General features: G+C 39.7%; 1 protein-coding gene across 3 annotated transcripts in view; it reads right to left on the bottom strand.

Moving 5' to 3' along the window:
* Nucleotides 1-19595, bottom strand: part of METTL13 (methyltransferase 13, eEF1A N-terminus and K55) — a 62298-nt gene that overhangs the window by 41409 nt on the left and 1294 nt on the right. For all 3 annotated transcript variants that reach the window (XM_064370679.1, XM_064370680.1, XM_064370681.1), the window contains exons 2-3: nt 18454-18578; nt 10358-10417 (exon numbers count right to left, since the gene is read on the bottom strand). The gene's annotated coding sequence lies outside the window, so the exon portion shown is untranslated. The remainder of the gene's footprint in view (nt 1-10357; nt 10418-18453; nt 18579-19595) is intronic.

Raw genomic sequence — 19595 nt, 5'->3', positions numbered from 1 at the left:
ACTCCTTGGTGTAGCCCGAAGACCAGAGGGTGAACAACTTTGGCTGCCTTACCCAGGAGGGAGGAAGACTCTCTCCTACACTTTCTGGTTAAAAGTCCCCAGTCCCTTTGTGTGGCACAATTGGCACACATTTTGAGGAACTCAGACCCCCTCTTTCTCACTCTACATTCTCGCATGAAGACAGCCAGACATCCTGCTCTGGATGTTCCAAAATCAGGTGATCTCAAGTGGCCTCAGAGCAGTGAGTGTCCCCATTCCTGTCCCTTCTCTCTTTGGGCTGGCAGTAGGCTGTCTTTTTCTCTTTACCCTTTTTCCTCATACCTGGGCTGAGGCACCAGTGCTAAGAGGTCTTTTCCAGTGGGTGGGATGCCCCTTTAGAAAGTGCACTCCTGTCCCTCTGCAATGTGAGCAAAACCCTCTTCCTCAGCAGAATGCCCCGAAAGAAAGTGTGGTTCGTGTCCCCAGCAGACATTACCCCCGAGTGGCTCATGATTTTCTAGTCCCAATATGGGATAAACCCCGTATTTCTTCAGACTCACCTCTGGGCTACATCCTAAAACATTAAGACAAATTTAACTCTCAGACTCTAAAAAAGAAACATCTAATTTTCTTTTTTTTTTTTTTTTGAGGTTTCATTTTTTTAATAAGCTCTCTGAAGGACATCCTAAGCACTATATGAGACAAAACAGAATATATTTTCTTCTGGTATTTAAAAAAAAAAAAAAGACATTTACAAACATTTTAAAGCAACTCTTCTATATAATCAGTTTGGTGATCTGAATTAGAGAACACCCCAAGATAATCATGTCCTCGATGCAGATTTCTTATAGGTACATTTGGAAATTGCTACCTAACCACAATAAACACTGTGTACAGGTTTTTTTAAATGTTCCTGGATATACATTAATTTTTTAAAACCAGCCTGGCCAAATGCCAGAACCATTATTGCTAGATCCAATAATCCTGAGAGCTCAAACTAAAAAACTGGTGAAAAATAATCAGACTCTACAAATGTTCCATAATTTTTCTTTAAACAAAAGGAAAAATATTTTAAAAAGATGAAGCTATCTAAAAGGTCTTTAGCTAGCTACTTTGGGAGCTCAATTTAAAAACAAGAAGTTGGCCAGGTACAGTGGCTCACACCTATAATCCCAACACTTCGGGAGGCCAAGGTGGGTGGATCGCCTGAGATTAGGAGTTTGAGACCAGCCTGGCCAACATAGTGAAACACCATCATTACTAAAAGGTGATGAAGGTGATGAAACCAAAACCCCTGGACCACTGAGTTTCCTTCACAGCGACCACCTCAGAGATAGGCCTGAAGCTGCTAAAGTGGTCTTCCAGCGCCTGCTCATTGGTGTTAAAGTTGCACCCTCCCACGAAAAGCTTTCCTTCTTCAGAGAACATGGCAGCAAGTTCAAGTCCTGGAAATTAAAACTTAAAAAAGCCGGACAGACAGCAAGCTCAGAGGTGCAGAGAAAATAGGGCACATCTAATTTTCTTGTGTAATATCTTAATAGCATGGCCCCCAAGCAGGAAATCCTCAAATTAGTCTCCTCAGTCTCTTATAATTGACAGCAGAATAAAAAGGACAGGGCTAAGGAAAAAGAAAAGCACAGAAAACACAGGGACAGAAGACAGACTTAACTGCTGACTGCTTATGAGACCCCAGCCCTATCTAGGTTGCCCTCAAAATATCCTCCAGGTAACTGCCATCAGTGCAGAAGGCCAGGCCACTGGAAGGCAAACTGCCCCAGTGGGATAAATGGGGAAAAGCCTCACACGGTTTGCCCCCTCTGCCACAAACTTGGCCACTGGAAATGGGACTGCCCTGAGGACCCAGGACAGAATCCCATCAGACACCCCGGATAGCCTTCTGCTGGGGTAGGGGTCTCTGCCCCAACTGGCTTCCAAATCAAACACCATTATCAACAAAACAAAGCCAAGGGCAACTCTGGAGGCAGCAAGTAAAATTATAAATTTCCCCTTTGAGTTCAAGAGTTGCCTATTATGGAGATGCCTCCTCTACCCCGTTCTGAAAATAACCTTTTGCTTATATGGTAAAAACCTGGAAAATTACTATCTGGATGTTAACAGCCTTTTAGATTGGGTCACTACTGGAACTGGGTAGACCAATAAAAGAAAAAAGGTTAAATTGAAAGAAGGATGCATAATCAAAACATGGCTAGTCTTAGAAAATTATCTTGAGTAGTTAAAATCCTTTGCAAGCTTGAAAATGCTCAAAACTCCTTCTGGAAAAAACAGCAGTCACCTTGTGCTGTAGATCAGTGGCCAAGGCTTTGCCCTCTCACGATGGTGGCCTGCATTCGATTCTTATCTTTCAAAGTGAGTCCTTTGTGATTTAATACTTGTGGTATTTTTGCCATTTATTGATTCTTTTCCCCTCTACGAACAGCTTCTGATTTCCTGTCTTGAAATTTTCTTTTATCTGATTTAACTTTGGGGCAATTCTAGATCTTGTAAATCATTGACCATCTCTTTGGAGACAGCTCATGTGTCTCTGTTTAAGTCATCCTCTTAGTTAAGGCTTATTGATATCATAGACTAAATTACCGTTAGTAAAAGATTCAAAAGCCAGAAATACTAGTCATTTCTCCTGACTAAAATCTGGTAATAAAAGATTTTTAAAAGATTATTCTTTTAAAAGCTCTGTAGTTAGAAATAAACTTCAAGCTTATATTTGGGCTGTATGTGTACAGACATTGGTTTTTAAAGCCCCTGCTTTCTCTCTAAAAACTTCTCAGTTGATGGAATGTTGTCTTAATTCTCCATTTCTGTCTGTGTATTTTATATGTGCTGTGTGTATGATGTTTATATAAAGAGTTCTAAATGGCTTAAAGAAAAATAAGCACTTGAACATATTGTCAGAAAAATAAAAACTTTAATGCCTTTTAGGTCACGTGACTCTAATAATCTTTAAAAAGACAGTTTAAACATTATTGGTAAAGTAAAAGATGTCTTCAAAGTTTACACATTTAAACCAAATTAGGCAGTCAGATACTGTTTGCCCGATGCTTTAAGGCCATAAACTGTTTCTATGACTTTTAATAATTGGCTTGTTTGTTTTATAGCCATTAGATTCCAGGTAAGGCCTGGTGACATGGAGTTAGCCTGATCCCATGGCTAGGCTGCGAAGAGTCAGACATTATCTTCAGCTCTGTCCTTGTCCTGAGCTCTGCAATCTTATATATGGTTAAAATTACTCATCAGGTTTTTCACCAAAAATAAAAGTTTCTGAGAGTTAACACCGTAACATGTACTTGAGACTACTGGAGAAACAGTTTACATTCAAGGTGTAGAAGGAAAGTAGAATGTGTTTTTGGTGGGAGGTTATAAGAAGGCATGGAAATGTGGCTTTTGCTAAAGGGAATGTAATTTTGTCTTGCTCAGAGGGTTTTAAGGATTGGCCTAATCTACAGGAGTAATGGGATAAAACTGAAGGTTAAAGCAAGTAAAAAAGTAAGTTGTGTAAGGCTGATCTTGTAAAAAGTTCTGTGGATATAAAAAAGCTGGCTACGATTTGAAGAGGATTGTTTAGTTTCCCCATAGGTTGAACACTGAAATAAAAGCACACTAACGCAGGTCCAGAATCTGGGCCATGTCTCCGAATAATAGTTTTCTTAGATCATTAATCTGCTGTTTAACAGAAGACGATAAAGGGTTATAAGAGGTTTATGGAAATCTTACCTTATGGTCAAGCTCATAAAGATTGGATAGATTTATTTATATGATTTTATTATGAATTCGACTTAACATTAATAGAAACTAGTACAAAGGTGCCATTTGACTTTCTCTTTTAAACAAGATTTTCATGTAATATTAAAAAAAAGAAATAATTTTGTTTGCCTTTTAAATGAATGACAGAAAAAGGAGGGAAGGAAAAGGAGACAGATTCAGCTGTCCTCATGCTGTCTTTATTGCAGCCTGTTTTGAAAGTTGAGTCTCCCCTCTATCAGCAAGTAAAGATTTTTGCCTTTTAAAAAGTCTGGACTTACCATTTTGGCTAAATGACTTACAGTGACTCTGTACTAATCTCCTTCTCTAAGCAACTCACCTCCAAATCCTGTTAGGTAATGGGAACAGGTGGCACCCTCTCCCTCCAAGAGAAAAGTCCACACCCTTTATACTACTTAAGGGATCAATTACCATTTTCCCTCCATGCTCTGGTAACATCTAAATACCCCACACCTCTTTGGGGCAAAAACATACTTTCCAAGATGGGTCCCTGCTTAATATTTACTCAACCTCTGAATTCATCTTTCCCTCTGATAGCCCCACTTCTCCTGAGAAAGCCACCTAAATCTTTACTAACTTCAACCTAAATAGTCCTATCTCAGGCATTTAAAATAGCCCATACTTATTCAGACAAGCCCTAGCAAGAAAGCTAACTGAATAATCTCTTGATGGAACAACTTCTACAATATGTAAATAACCTCTTCATTTGCTTCCCTTCCAAAGAACTCACACAGCAACACGCAGTATAAATCATAAATTCCTAACAAAAGGAAGATAACTTTTGTCTAATTCAAAGGTTATTTAATGGTTATATATAAAACAAGATAAAAGGAACCAGAAAACAAGAAAAACATAAAGTTATAAAGGTAAAGAGGTATTTTTAGTAATGAAGGTTATAAAGATTTTACATGAAAAAGGATTTTGTATGGTAAATTCTTATCCTGAAGTAAAATGCCTGCTTGTTTAAGAAAGAGGGGTGCTTAGGACAAGTCAGAAAGTCTGGGCATATTGTAGATGGTCTGTGTAAATCATGAGAAAATTCATGAAAGGAAATTCATAAAAGGAACGTTATATGTAATTAAGAATAAAAGTATCTCTAAAATTGGTTCCCTATGCTGTAAATTTAAGTATTTTTTTTTCATCACGTTTAACTTCCAGGTTATCTAAATGGGTTTCCAATAGGGAAAAACAGTTACACTTCAAAAGGTTTTTCTTTGCCTTTTTGGTAACTGGCTCAAGAAACAAAATTTTATCTTCTAGAATTCAATAGCTTCACTTTCAAATGGTGCTATGAACAGAATATCAGTCTCTCCTCAATGATGCCTGCTACCTTTAGTAGTCTCCCATTCAGCTGGAGGCCAGTTTTGCCTAGACATGCTCTCCCTCTCCAATGAATGCCTTCCTCCAGCATGATCCAATATCCTAGGTCCCACAACCCAGGGCAATGGCTCACAGGGTCTCCTGATAGACCAACAACCATAGGTAGGGTTAACTCTACGCCCCTGGTCAACAGGAAGCAGTTGGAACATGAGACCTCTACCCCAATGCCAAAAATCTGTCACTGCTATTCTGTCATGGGGGAATGTCGATTCCTGATAAGTAAGCAACAATGAGGAAGGGGCCTCAGGTGGGGAAAGGCCCCAGGTAGGGAAGAATAATAAACAATTGTTCTGAGAGATGACCTCATTCCACACAATGGCCTCATTCTGCACATAGCCCTATGCAGTACAACCCTATAAAACTTCCCTTTCACCCCTGCCTCTTTGCAGGTAGCCCCTTCTCTGCTGTGCTGCCTATTGCAATTTTGCAACATATTTTCATACTTTTTTTTTTTTTTTTTTGAGACGGAGTTTCGCTCTTGTTACCCAGGCTAGATAGAGTGCAATGGCACAATCTCAGCTCACCGCAACCTCCGCCTCCTGGGTTCGGGCAATTCTCCTGCCTCAGCCTCCTGAGTAGCTGGGATTACAGGCACACGCCACCATGCCCAGCTAATTTTTTGTATTTTTAGTAGAGACGGGGTTTCACCATGTTGACCAGGATGGTCTCGATCTCTTGACCTCGTGATCTACCCGCCTTGGCCTCCCAAAGTGCTGGGATTATAGGCATGAACCACCGCGCCCGGTCTCATACTTTCTTTAATAAATCTGCCTTTCTTTACCTACAACTGTCTCGGTAAATTCCTCTACTACCTGTGACACCAACCCCAGATAGTCGCATCTGTGAGAAACGTATCCTCAGTTGTCCAGAAGATATGCTGCCTGCCCCAAGCAGTGGGTCAAAACCATCTGGCCACATAACAGAGTACATGCTAAGCAACAATTCATTGAACTTCCAGTGAAGATCGGGTAGGGGATTTTCCAAGTGACAGGTCAGAAAAGGAGGCCTCATCTGTGGTCACAGTGGACTCAAAAGCAAATGAAAATCTTTCATTGAGAACATACTGAAGCAGTTTCCTTGTTGCAGGGTATTGGAGAAAGCCCCATGGAAGACCAAGGCAGCCTCAAGAACATGGAATACACGTCTTCTCTGGACATGATTTATGAAGGCAACTGTAAGGATGAAGACTCTTCAGCTGCTCCTGAAGTCCTCAGCTTAACATCTGGCAAATCAATGGATGAGGAAGAAGATGGTTCCCATATGTCAACTTCACATAATCTTGAGTGGATTCCAGAAAATCTCAGCAGTGATGAGGATGACTCTTCAGCTTCCCATAAGGACCATGTACACAATGACCTCGTTCTGCATGTTCTGCAGATCTGAAAAGAAGATGCTGGCAATATAGCAACTTCAGGGGAAAGTAAGTGAATTCTGAAGAGGATAAGCGATGAGAAGGACTCTCCAGCTCCCTGACCACCTTCACATCACCAGCACTCTCTTCAGGGTGCAACCTCTACACCAAGGTCTCTGAGCAGACACCAGAGTGAGGGAAAGATGGAGCTCCTTACAGCTAGAAAGTTATTTCTCATCCTGATAACTCTCAATTGCATCATATGGGTCCCATTAGTACAGTTATCTCCAAATGGGCCACTCTTCTGTTACATAAAATAATTTGCTCATTACCTTGGGACTCCAAGTATAGATGTTTTCCTCCTTGCCGTCTACTGTAAGAGTCAATTAACAGCAGGCTCCAATCACTGGACTTGTGGTCAGCCTTATTCACAGGATCACAGAGTTCAACTATAGAAAAGAAAACTGCTTGGTGTTTGGTGACTGTCATAAATTAATAAGCAGAGTGCACTATCTGAACTTTGCATTTTTGTCTTTTTCATTTTTTTATCCATCCTGGCTATCCCGGGAATCTCTCTGTTCACTAAACCCATTCCTGTTGTACATACTGTCTAAACTGTTCAACATGAATGATGTCTTATGCTAATGAGGATAAGGAGACACCCTCACTCTCCAAAGCTGTTGGAAAGAACCTATGTAAAGGACCAGTGGGACAATCTATCTTGTTGCTGTTTCATTAATTCACTATGAGACTACATGCTTGGGGTTGGGCACCATGCTCTCTGCCTGTGTCTAGGGCACCAGGTGAGGAGCTAAAAGGCCACCTGTGGGGCCACTAGTGATGGCCAGCCACCAGGCATCCCAGTAGCTGGAATCACTGATACCTCTGCCTCCCAGCATAGGACCCAGGCAAGGACCAGTGGACTCCAGAGCACTCACTGCCCAGAGGCCACAGATGTTTGATGTGGCAGGGGCATCTTTTGGCTGGATCCAGCCTGGGGAACCAGTCTGGGAACTGAGAGCTCCACAGCTGTAGGGATAATACAGTGCCCACATCCAGAATTTGAGGTAGGGTAGTGGTATTGGAGTCAGAAGACTGGGGCAAGTTGCCTGTGGACTTCTGAAAGTGAAAAGAAGTCAAGGGAAATGTTTGTCTCTGTCCTTGTCCTCATGCCAGCAGTATAAGCCTCAGGCTGGGATTTCTTTTAAAGCCCACAGTATTCCCTCACCTAAGTCCTAGTATAATCATTTCCTTGAGTGCCTGTGCAACAGCTGATGTGCTAAGCTCCATGTTTGTATCTGATCTTCACAACAGCCTTAAAGCATTATCCCATTTCACCTCCAAGGAATTTGAGGCTGTGAGATAAATAACTTGCCCATGGTGAGTAGCGAAGCCAGGACTGGCATTGGCATCTGCTTTTCTCTGGAGCCTGGAGTGTTCTCCCTGAAGCTGCTCTTCTGCCTTCTCTGCGGTTGGTGCTTTCCAGTTACTATTTGTGCTTTACCAAGAGCAGTTGGCCCTACTGCCTTCCTCGCCCCTTCTTCCCTTCCTTAATCTGGTGACTTCCTGTGGCCAAGAAGAGGGTCTGCAATACTGTTGCTCTACTTCATGTAAAATGACTGAAATCTTGTGGAGAAATTGTGAAGGGGACTTGGGAAGCACACTAAAGAAACCTATGTTGGAAGCTTGGAAAAAGAAAGTACCTGGAGACAAGTACTCGAATAGAAGCTCTGCCTTTACCATGAGAACATGCCAGGGCCAGCCTGCTGGAGGGAGACATGTGGAGCAGAACTAAGTCACCCCAGCCAACCTCCAGACCTGTGAGGAACCAGCTGATAGCCAGCTGTTCCCCAGTCCCATGAGTGAGCCCAGCCGAGACCCAAAGAGCTGCCTGGCTCAATCACCAACCTATAGATTTGTGAGCTCAAAGGAAATGATGAAGAAAGTGTTCTTGGAATTCCCTTCTGGCAGAGTCTTGTGAGCTTTGCTTTCATTTGTTAGTGAAATGCTTGACATTTTTCCTTCACTTTATTTATTTATTTATTTATTTAGAGACAGAGTCTTGCTCTGTTGCTCAGGTTGGAGTGCAGTGGTGCAATCTTGGCTCACTGCAACCTCTGCTTCCTGGGTTCAAGTGATTCTCCTGCCTCAGCCTCCCAAGTAGCTGGGATTACAGGTGTGTGCCACTACCCCCAGCTAATTTTTGTATTTTTTTAGTAGAGATTGGGTTTCACTATGTTTGTCAGGCTGGTCTCAAACTCCTGACCTTGTGATCCACCCACTTCAGCAGATCTGCCTACCTCAGCCTCCCAAAGTGCTGGGATTATAGGCGTGAGCCACCACACCCTGCCTTTTCCTTCACATTATAAACATTATGTACACATTATTCAGAATTCTAATAGAAAGTAATTTCCCCCATACTGGCCAACATGGTGAAACCCCATCTCTACGAAAAATACCCCAATTAGCTGGGTGTGGTGGAACGTGCCTGTAATCTCAGCTACTCGGGAGGCCGAGGTAGGAGAATCACTTGAACCAGGGAATAGGAGATTACAGTGTGCCAAGATTGCGCAATTGCACTCTAGCCTGGCAACAGAGCAAGACTCAGTCTCAAAAAAAAAAATGCCATTTTACTTGAAACCATGCCTCATGAACAAACAGTACAGGACACCTTTACACTTGCAAATTCCACTCACAAATGAAGGAAGTCCAATGTTGGGTGAGACAGGGACTTAAAGCTACTGCCATGGGAAATTCAGAAGAGCAGTCTAGGATAGGTATAGGCAAATGGCAGACAGTGGCACACAGTAGAGTTTGTAGCAGTGGAGAATCCAATTACGGGACACTGAATTTTTTTTAAGCCAACTTTTGCACATCTGTGATCTCTGGCTGACCAGCACCCGTCTAAGAATTTAATCTGCCTAGACACTGCACTACTGGCCAAGGAGGGGACAGAAGCACTGATGTGCATGGCCTAAATGAGGAAGCCAAAGAATTCACTCTTCTATCAGTGTTTTTCCTTCCAAGTCAGATATATGCAATGGACTTCCTTTGAGACCATTTGCTGACCACAGAATGTCTGCAATCATGAATCTTGGAAATAAATAATTCCCAATGCTCTTAAAAAAATACACCATGATCTGTGAACTTTAAAAACTGGCTTAAAGTAGTAATAATTATTTTAGAGAAGGTCATGAATACCATTATGGCCCTAGTCCAGCAGTCCAGTAAAGAGAAATACTTTGACAGATTTTTAGCATAAATAAATAGTACCTGATTCAAGTTACAAAAGAATTTCAAGAAGTCCTGAAAGAGTGCTTTCCCTTTTAAAAAAATAGAAGTGGCTTTAGTAGATGAAAGGCAATGATTAAGAAACTTGAGAACCAATTATTAGCAATGTTAGTGAGAAGATGAAATTGTATGTTATTAATAACTGTTTCCCTAAAGAAAAAGAAGAAAAAAAAGAGTACAAAAAAAATTTAAGAGAAAACAGTTTTAAAATTTTTAAAAAGAAATTGTATGTTAGTTATATCAACAACAAATGTAAAAAGGCAATTACAAATTCTAAAAAAAACTATAAATCTGTGCAATAAAACAATGGCTAAGCATAAAGTTAATTATGATGAACATTACTTTGAGAATATATGGGATTATAAACATTAAAAAATGATACTTGGCCAGGAATGGTGGCTCACACCTGTAATCCCAGCACTTCGGGAAGCCAAGGTGGCAGGATGACGTGAGTGCAGGAGGTTGAGGCTACAGTGAGTCATGATCACACTACTGAACTCAACCTGGGCAACAGAGAGAGACGCTGTCTCAAAAAAAAATTTCTATTTATTTAAAAAAAATGATACGCAAAAATATTACCTTGAAACTTCCCAGGTGTGATTTTTATTCATTGTGTTCATTCATGTGTATGTCTTGGATCTATGGAGAAAGAAATTTACACAATATTAATAGCAAAAATATGATTAAATCAACATAGAAACAAAGTATGAACAACTTAATTATAGCTACAGAAAACCATTTAAATTCTATGAAAATTAGCCATTTAAAAATAATGTTAGAGTTGGCCAGGTGTGGTGGCTCATGCCTGTAATCCCAGCACTTTGGAAGACCAAGACAGATGGATAATCCGATGTGAAGAGCTTGAGACCAGCCTGGCCAACATGGCAAAACCCCGTCTCTACTAAAAAATACAAAAATTAGCTGGGAACAGCGGCAGGCACCTGTAGTTCCAGCTATTTGGGAGGCTGAGGCAGGAGAATTGCTTGAACCTGGGAGGCAGAGGTTGCAGTGAGTGGAGATCGCGCCACTGCACTCCAGCCTGGACAAGACAGGGAGACTCCATCTCACTCAGATACACACATACGCGCGCGCGCGCACACACAAACACACACACGGAGTTAGAAATTGACAGAATTTGGAAGTGGATTATGTAAGAAACACATAAGGATTCCAATTTTTTTTCTTTTAAGACGAAGTTTCACCACGTTGGTCAGGCTGGTCTTGAACTCCCGACCTTGGCCTCCAAAGTGCTTGGATTACAGGCGTGAGCCACGACGCCTGGCCCAAGGATTCCAATTGTTATGGGACCTTGTGAATATTAAGAACATAGATACATAAACATGATTGATCCAGAAATAGAGCTTGAGAAAGCATTTCAAAAGTTACAAACATAACCACTAGACAAACTGAAAATAATAATGAGATAATAAGAGTTGGGTAGCAGAGACAAGTAGAATGGTTTTGTAATGAACTAAAAATTTGATGTTTTTGAAATTGTGAGTCCTAAAGGAAGTTTTAAGCATATTTTTAGAATTTTGTGGGAAAATACCAAAACAATTATAAACAGAAACAAAAACTGGAAATCTGTAGCTGAGTAGGTAAGCTGTATCGCCTGTGCTGGGCTCTTCACAACAGTACAGAGGAACAAATCAATTTACATGCAGAAAAGACAGAATGAAGTAATTTTGGTACTGCTGTTATTGCCCAGCACTGCCTATCAAGCATGAAGAAGTCTTTTAAGAAAGCTGCCTGCATCCTCTGTGGCCACCTGAAGCTGCTGCCCACGTTTCGCAGGGGGAGGCCAGGGATGATTAGCCCTGATTTGTACAGCCTTCCCAATTGGGCAAGGTAGAAAGAGAAGCTCTGCTATTCTCCTCTTAACATGGAATCCCCCCTGCTTCACAGCTCCTACATTGAGTGGGATAGACTGGGTCTCCAGACCTAAAAGTTATCATCCTCATAACTCTCAACCACATTGTTTGGGTTTCACTGGTACGGATATCTCCAAATGGGTCTCTATTCCATTACACACAATGGCTAGTTACTTTGGGTTCCATTTTTAGCTATTTTTCCACATGTCATCTACTGTGAAAGAGTCAATGAGCAGGAGACTCTGGGGACTCACTGAGACTATCAGTTAATTCCTTGGTGGCTGGTGACTGTTCTGAGACAGTGTGCTGCCTGTACTTCATCACTATGGTCCTTTTCGCGTTCATCCTATTCTGGGAATTTCCCTATTACCAAACTCTTTCTTGCTGTACATGTGAGCCATGACTCATGAGTTAAATGTTAAAGCATGTTCATTTCTAAAAGAAAAGAAAATAAAGAAGTACTTTTCAGCCATTAAGAAGAATGAAATTGGCTGGGTGCAATGGCTCACACCTGTAATCCCAGCATTTTGGGAGGCCGAGGTGGGAGGATCACTTGCGCTCGGGAGTTAGAGACCAGCCTGCCCAACATGGTGAAACCCCATCTCTACTAAAAATACAAAATTAGCCAGGCATGGTGGCAGATGCCTATAGTCCCAGCACTTTGGGAGGCCAAGGCGGGCAAATCACTTGAGGTTAGGAGTTTGAGACCAGCCTGGCCAACATGATGAAATACAAAATTTTGATATACAAAATTAGCCAGGATGGTGGTTGATGCCTGTAGTCCCAGCTATTGGGAGGCTGAGCCAGAAGAATTGCTTGAAGTCGGTGGGTGGGGCCGGTGGGGGAAGGTTGCAGCGAGCCGAGATCATACCATTGCACTCCAGCCTGGGCAAAAGAGTGAAACTGTCTCAAAAAAAAAAAAAAAAAAAGAATGGAATCCTGTCATTTGCCATTTGTAACAACATGGATAAAGCTGGAGGTCAGATTTCTGGGAAGAGAAATAGCTCAGGGCCGGGTTAGCAATGTCTGCATTCCTCTGCTGGGCAGCCCATCTTCTATACCTACGGCTCTTCCCTTGTTCTAGTGACCCTTCTTGTGACTATTTATTCCTATGAATAATCATGGCTTCCACCTATTGCTATTCCCCAGGTATAGCAGCATTGCTATTTGTTTCCATTTGTGATCTTAATTTATTGTTAAACAACAATTTAATATTACAGATCACCTTAGACAATTTTATTTGCTAAGGTATTCATGTACTTGTGTACATATATATATATATATATATATATGTATGTATGTATGTATATTGTTCACTTGACTGTAATTTACTTCAATTTTCAATACAGCCATGTGTCACTTGATGACAGGCATATATGTTGTGAAATGGGTTGTTAGGTGATTTAGTCCTTATGAAAACATCAGAGTATACGTAAACAAGCCTAGATGGTATAGCCTATTGCTCCTAGGCTACAAGCCTGTCTAACATATTCCTGTACTGAATATTGTAGGCAGTTGTAAATAATGATAAGTATTTGTGCAGATACATATAGAAAAGGCACAATAAAAATATGGCATAAAAGATTTAAAGATTATATTCTTGTATAGGGCACTTCATAAATGAAGTTTGCAGGACTGGAAGTTGCCTTCAGCAAGTCAGTGAGTGGCTGGTGAGTAAACATGAAGACCTAGGACATGACTGTACAATTAGGCTACACTTTAAAAACTTATTTCTTCAATTAATTAACCTTAGCTTACAGTAATTTTTTTACTCTATAAACTTTTAAACGTTTTGACTCATAACACTTAGCTTTAAACACAAATACATTGTATAGCTGTACAAAAATATTTTCTATTTTCACTCTGTAAGGTTTTACTATTTTTAATTTTTTTTTTAATTTTGCGACAGAGTCTCCCTCTGCCACCCAGGCTAGAGAGTAACAGTATAATCAGGGCCCACTCCAGATTCAGCCCCCCAGGATCAAGGAATCCTCCTACCTCAGCCTCCTGAGTAGCTGAGACTACAGGTGTGTGCCACCATGCCTGGCTACTTTTTAAATATTTTGTAGAGATCAGGTCTCATCATGCTCCCCAGGCTAGTCTCAAACTCCTGGGCTCAAGCAATCCACCTGCCTTGGCCTCCTAAAGTGCTGGGATTACAGGTGTGAACCACCATACCCGGACCATTTTTTACTATTTTTATAATTTTTTATTGTATATATTTTTACTTTTCAAACTTTTTGTTAATAACTGAGGCACAACCACACCCACTAGTCTAGGTCTACACAGGGTCAGGATCACCAATATGCTGTTTTCCTCCACGTCGTGTCCCACTAGAAGGTCTTCAAGGGCAGTAACACAGACTATTTCAACACACACTAATTTAACAATGTTTTCTTCTGGAATACTTCCCAAAGGACCTGCCTGAGGCTGTTTTACAGTTAGCTTTTTGTATAAGTAGAAGGAATATACTCTAAAATAATAATAAAAAGTCTAGTATAATAAATACATAAACCGGTGAGTTGTTTATGATCAAGTATCACAGATTGTATATAATTGTATATGCTACACTTTTATAAAATTGGCAGTGCAGGTTTGTTCACACCAACATCACCACAAACTCATGAGTAATGCATTGCACTACAACAGCGACAACATCGCTAGGTGGAATTTTCCAGATCAATCATAATCTTATATACATATACATATACACGGTCCTTCATTGACTGAAATGTTCTATGGCACCTGGCTATAGTTCTTAGTCTTGTTTTCCTTCGTAAGATTCTAAGTTTTTAGATGACAATAAACACTGTTTACCATTTTTGTATCCCCAGACTTTAACAGAACACCTGCCACACATATCTGGTGAACAAACTGATTCACTTTGATATAGCACCCAAGATTTACAAACTATAGAAATTATCCCTGAAAGTACAGTCTTCACCCAAGATTAATATTACCATCTTCAGCAAGAAATTAAAGTTGTATTTTACCTTGAGCAGACTAAAGCCTCTTGAAAACAAGATATTATGCTTGACGGATTCTACCTATGTGAAGCTTTAAGAAAAAACCACCTAATCTTTATTGTAAGGTCAAAGCATGTGATTCACTTAGAGAAAATATTTATCTCAATTTAAGCTTATTGCTTTGCAATATTTTCTGGTGTTCACAACTGTACCATTCTCTAATGCTGGACAAATCATATGTCATCTCAGAACCTTCAGGTCCAAATGATAAAATGAAGAAAATGACACTTGATATCAGAGAGGAGTTGTGCAGAAACATATGCTAATCATTAAGCATAGTTCTTAAGAAAACAGGCAGGTAACCAAGAAAATAAATGGTAACAATTTTGAACGTTCAGAGAAGTAGTAAAATAACTTCATAACACAATTAAAGCATATTATTATGCAGGTTCTTCTAATGTTGCCATCTTTGTGGGAGGTAATTTCTCTGAGATAAAATTCTTGTAACATGTCACTACATCAACAAACAAAAATACTTAGAAGATAAACAAAGCACCTCTCCGAGTCCATCTTATAATGTCACATCTAAACTTTCATGAGGAAGGCATCAAGGCAGTCCCACATTATTATATATATTAAAAATAAAAATAACTGTAGTTGAACTTATGTTTAAAAACTGAATTCCATTTGCTTTGTTACTCATTACTCTCCATTCTCTCTGTGGACTATACTTACATCACAAAGGACATAACTGAGACCACTGGCAAACTCTGATATGAATGTTTTAATAGAAAATAATATTGTATTAATGTTAAATTTTCTGAATTTGACAACTGAATTATAGTTATGAAGAGAATGTTCTTGTTCTCAGGAGATACCTACTGAAATATTTAGGGGCAAAGAGGCATGACATCTATAATTAATTCTGAAATAATGCATACTGGGGGGAGTTATATATTTAGAGAGAAGTAATAAAGCAAACTTAACAAAATGTTAACAAACCATATAAACTTTCTGGAATTTTGTTTCTTCATCTGCTTAGGGACAAAAAGAGGGCTGAACTATTTTGGTTTTATTCACACTGTCATGAAACTCATTTAGGAGTTGAGGTCAGCATTAGAAAAGTGTTATTAATTAGTGAATCTGGATAAGAGATTTAAAAGCATTCTGTGTATTCATTCTTTGGTAAGTCTGAGATTTTTTCAAAATCAAAACTAAAATAAACTAATACCATATTTACGTAGCACAAAGGCACTCTAAGCATGAGAAACTAATGGTTAACTATATGATACCTGTATACTTCCTCTCCAAACTGAGTTATATGCTTACAAGAGTCCACTTATATTTGTACCCTAAAGTATGTATCCCTATTATACTTATAAAATCTATTTAAATATGTATACTAATAAAATACAAATAGAAAGTTATTTTCTATGAAAACTAAATTGATAAAGATGAACAACAAACAAAAATTACTATAGAACTACGCACAGGTAAGACAAATCTGTAAAACTTTGGAGAAAAAAAACTGTATAAAAATCTAGACTGACTGGGCATTTAAATTGCTTGAAAGTTATCTTTAACTTCTTACTCCACTTTGAAGAAAATGAAACTGGAAACTGTAAATAATGCAACTTATAACAAAGACAAGGCAGGTACACCAAACAGCAAATTCATGCTCAGATAGAAAGGTTTTAGGCCTACTACCAGGACTGGCAAGTGAACATATAATTATACACTGGAGTCAAAATAAAATGACTAAAGTATATATTTGCCATTTTTTAATATGTACCACTTTAGCTGACTTTTAAATTCACTGATCAACTGGTCCCAATTTTAGGGGAAGACAGGGCCTCTACCACTGTTTTAATTGAAAAAGTGATAAACATGGTAAAAATATTAAATAGTTCAAAACCCTACACATCAAAAAAGTTTCCCTTCTGTATTAGTCTTCTAGGGCTGCTATAATGAAACACCATGGACTAGGTGGCTTAACTACAGAAATTTATTTTCTCACAGTCCTGGAGGCTGCAAGTCCAGGATCAAGGGGCCATCAGGGTTGGCTTATGGTGTGGCCTCTCTTTCTGGACTGCAAATGGCCATCTTCTCTCTGTGTTCTCATATGGCCTCTTCTCTGCCCATGCAACTCAGACACCAGCTCTACAGGACTAGGGTTTTGCCCTTTTTTTTTTTTTGTAGAGACGGGGTTTCACCATGTTGACCAGGATGGTCTCGATCTCTTGACCTGGTGATCCACCCACCTCGGCCTCCCAAAGTGCTGAGATTATAGGCGTGAGCCACCGCGCCCAGCTGGTTTTGCCCTTTTGACTTCATTTAACCTTAATTATTGTCCTAAAGGCCCTGTCTCCAACTAGTCACATTGGAAGTTAGGACTTCAACATATGAATTTTGAGGGGACATAATTCAGCCCACTAAACTTTCCATGCCAGACTCCCAGTCATCCTGGTATGTATGTGATGCTCAAATGGAAGTAGACTCTACACACTATTTTGCACCTTACTTTTCTCACCTTATAGCATCACTGAGGTATTCCATGTCAGCACATATAGATCTATCTAGTTCATTTTAATGGCTGCATACTATTCTATTGAATGGCTACAATATGACTTATTTCAGCAATTTCCTATTGCTGAACAGTTAAAAGTTTTTTTTCACTCTATTACAAAAATCCTGTAACAAATATTTTTATAGAATACTTTTATATACAACCTGTATAGCCATGGGATAAATTTTAGAAGTAAAATTGTTAGATCAAAAAGAACTTCATATAAAATTGTGATATATATAATTACCATGAACTTTTTAAACAATACACCAATTTATATACTCCTACAGTGTTTAAGAATACTTGTTCCTCCCACCTGCTTCCATATCACACATACACACGCACATACACACACATAATATTGTATCAAATTTTTTTTATTTTTGCCATTGAGCTAACACAAAGGATCAAACTGTCAAATCAGGCTCAAATCAGAGATTTTACTAAATATCAAGCTTTACTAATAATTTCAAGGATACCAGTAAATGCGTCCTGGCCCAGGATAGTAGATGTGGTTTCTAAATCAAGTGTATAGTCACCCCACTTACACAGAAGGAGCCAACTCAGTTATGAAACACTTGCATTTTATGGTAAGTTACATAACTTCCACTATATTTTCCAGTGAATCATATCCCTGAAATTCACGTCGATTCTTCTTTCTTTTGTGAGAGGGAGTCTTGCTCTGTCACCCAGGCTGGAGTGCAGTAACGCGCTCTCTGCTCACTATGACCTCTGCCTGTCTGATGCAAGCAATTCTCCTGCCTCAGCCTCCAGAGTAGCTGGGATTAAAAGTGTACGCCACCACACCCAGCTAATTTTTGTATTTTTGGTAGAGATGGGGTCTTGCCATGTTGGCCAGGCTGGTAACTCCTGACCTCAAGTGATCCGCCTGCCTCAGTCTCCCAAAGTGCTGCGATTACCACATTGATTCTTAATGTGTCTACCATAAACAGTCCCAGCCCTGGGACATCTTGCTAGAAGAATTCCATAATACGGACTCTCCTGCCTGCAAATACCATTGGTTTTTTTTTGCCCGGAGGTCTCTAATTACCATATTTATAAAAATCACATGCTTGTTTGCTTGCTTTCCTGGGAGTATTTCCCTAAGAAGGGAGAGACTGGATTGCAGATCTTCTGCTTAATTCCTTCTTTCTAAGTCACTGATAGATGAAAAATGGTATTTCCTTGTTTACTTTTACATTTTAAGTAATGTTGAACATTTAGCTACAAAATACCGAAAACTAGAAGGCAGATGAATCAAGAGGCAATTACCTTAGTAGACTTGAGAAGCAGGAATCCCAAGCAGGCCATGAAGCAATCTGGTATACACAGCAAAATCCTTCATAAGGCTCAGGAATTGGAAGCACCAGGTAAAGCTGAAGAGAACATGAAGTAAGCTAGAAATAGGAGGAATGATAGAAAGACTGTTTAAGAATGAATCAAATGCTCAGATTCCCTTCGCTATCCCATCAAAAGCTGAGAGATTTAGTCTTGGAAGATAGCAAAACGCAAATTCTCTAGCTAGGAGGACAGCAGGCCCTCTTAAGGAAGAAGGTGTCATGTTGAAAAAGAGAAAAAATTAAAGGACTAACATCTGAATAACTGAAGCTCACAAAAAAGAAAACAGAAGAGGAAATAAGTAACTCAAGTCTGCTTGGCGTTCTGACTCCAAGCTCAGTGCTATTTATAATCTTTTAGGCTTATTTGGTATATTTGATTCGTATTAACTGTAAAATAACATTTTCTAAGTTTCACAAATATTGGGGATAGTCAAAGGGACTTTGTTCAGGTGATTAAAGGGTGGGGCTTGCACTATCCCTCTCCTAAGCGATCATTCCTTTTGGATTGGCAGGAATAAAGAATCATGGTTAAAAAAACAAAACAAAAAAAAAACAACAAAGAATGGCTTATGCATAAAAGCTATGTGCCTATTAGAGCTCACTGATCACACCTTAAGTTGTCTAGAGATGAGGCTATAACTAGCTAAAGCTCTAATTGGCTAAGACACCAAAGCCAGAAAGTATTCCATAACATGCAAATATGCAGATATAAAATCCACTGTAAGTGCTGGGCACAGCCGCTCACGGCTGTAATCCCAGCTACTTGGGAGGCACAAGCAAGAAGATCACTTTAGCCCAGTTCAGAGCTGCGGTGAGCTATGATTGTGTCACTGCACTCCAGCCTAGGGAAAAAAGTGAGACCTCGTCTCAAATTAAAAAAAAAAAATCATCTGTAGAAGAAAAAATGTCTGGGTCACGTGTGGAGTCTGGGAGTAGTCCCACTGTCATGCCCAGACAGAGATGCAAACCATGAGAGGCTTCTATTCCAGGTGGGCCGTTTCAGTTCAACTCAGCCTGGCTCTGGAGCAATAAATACAGGCAACTGAGTTTAACATCAAGTTTTTAAAACCTTCA

This window comes from Aotus nancymaae, unplaced genomic scaffold (genome assembly GCF_030222135.1).
Source record: "Aotus nancymaae isolate 86718 unplaced genomic scaffold, 86718_ANA_hifiasm-v0.15.2.pri h1tg000108l, whole genome shotgun sequence".
Taxonomy (NCBI): domain Eukaryota; kingdom Metazoa; phylum Chordata; class Mammalia; order Primates; family Aotidae; genus Aotus; species Aotus nancymaae.
Note: the sequence above shows the minus strand (reverse complement) of the source record. Positions and strands in the feature narration are given on the sequence as shown.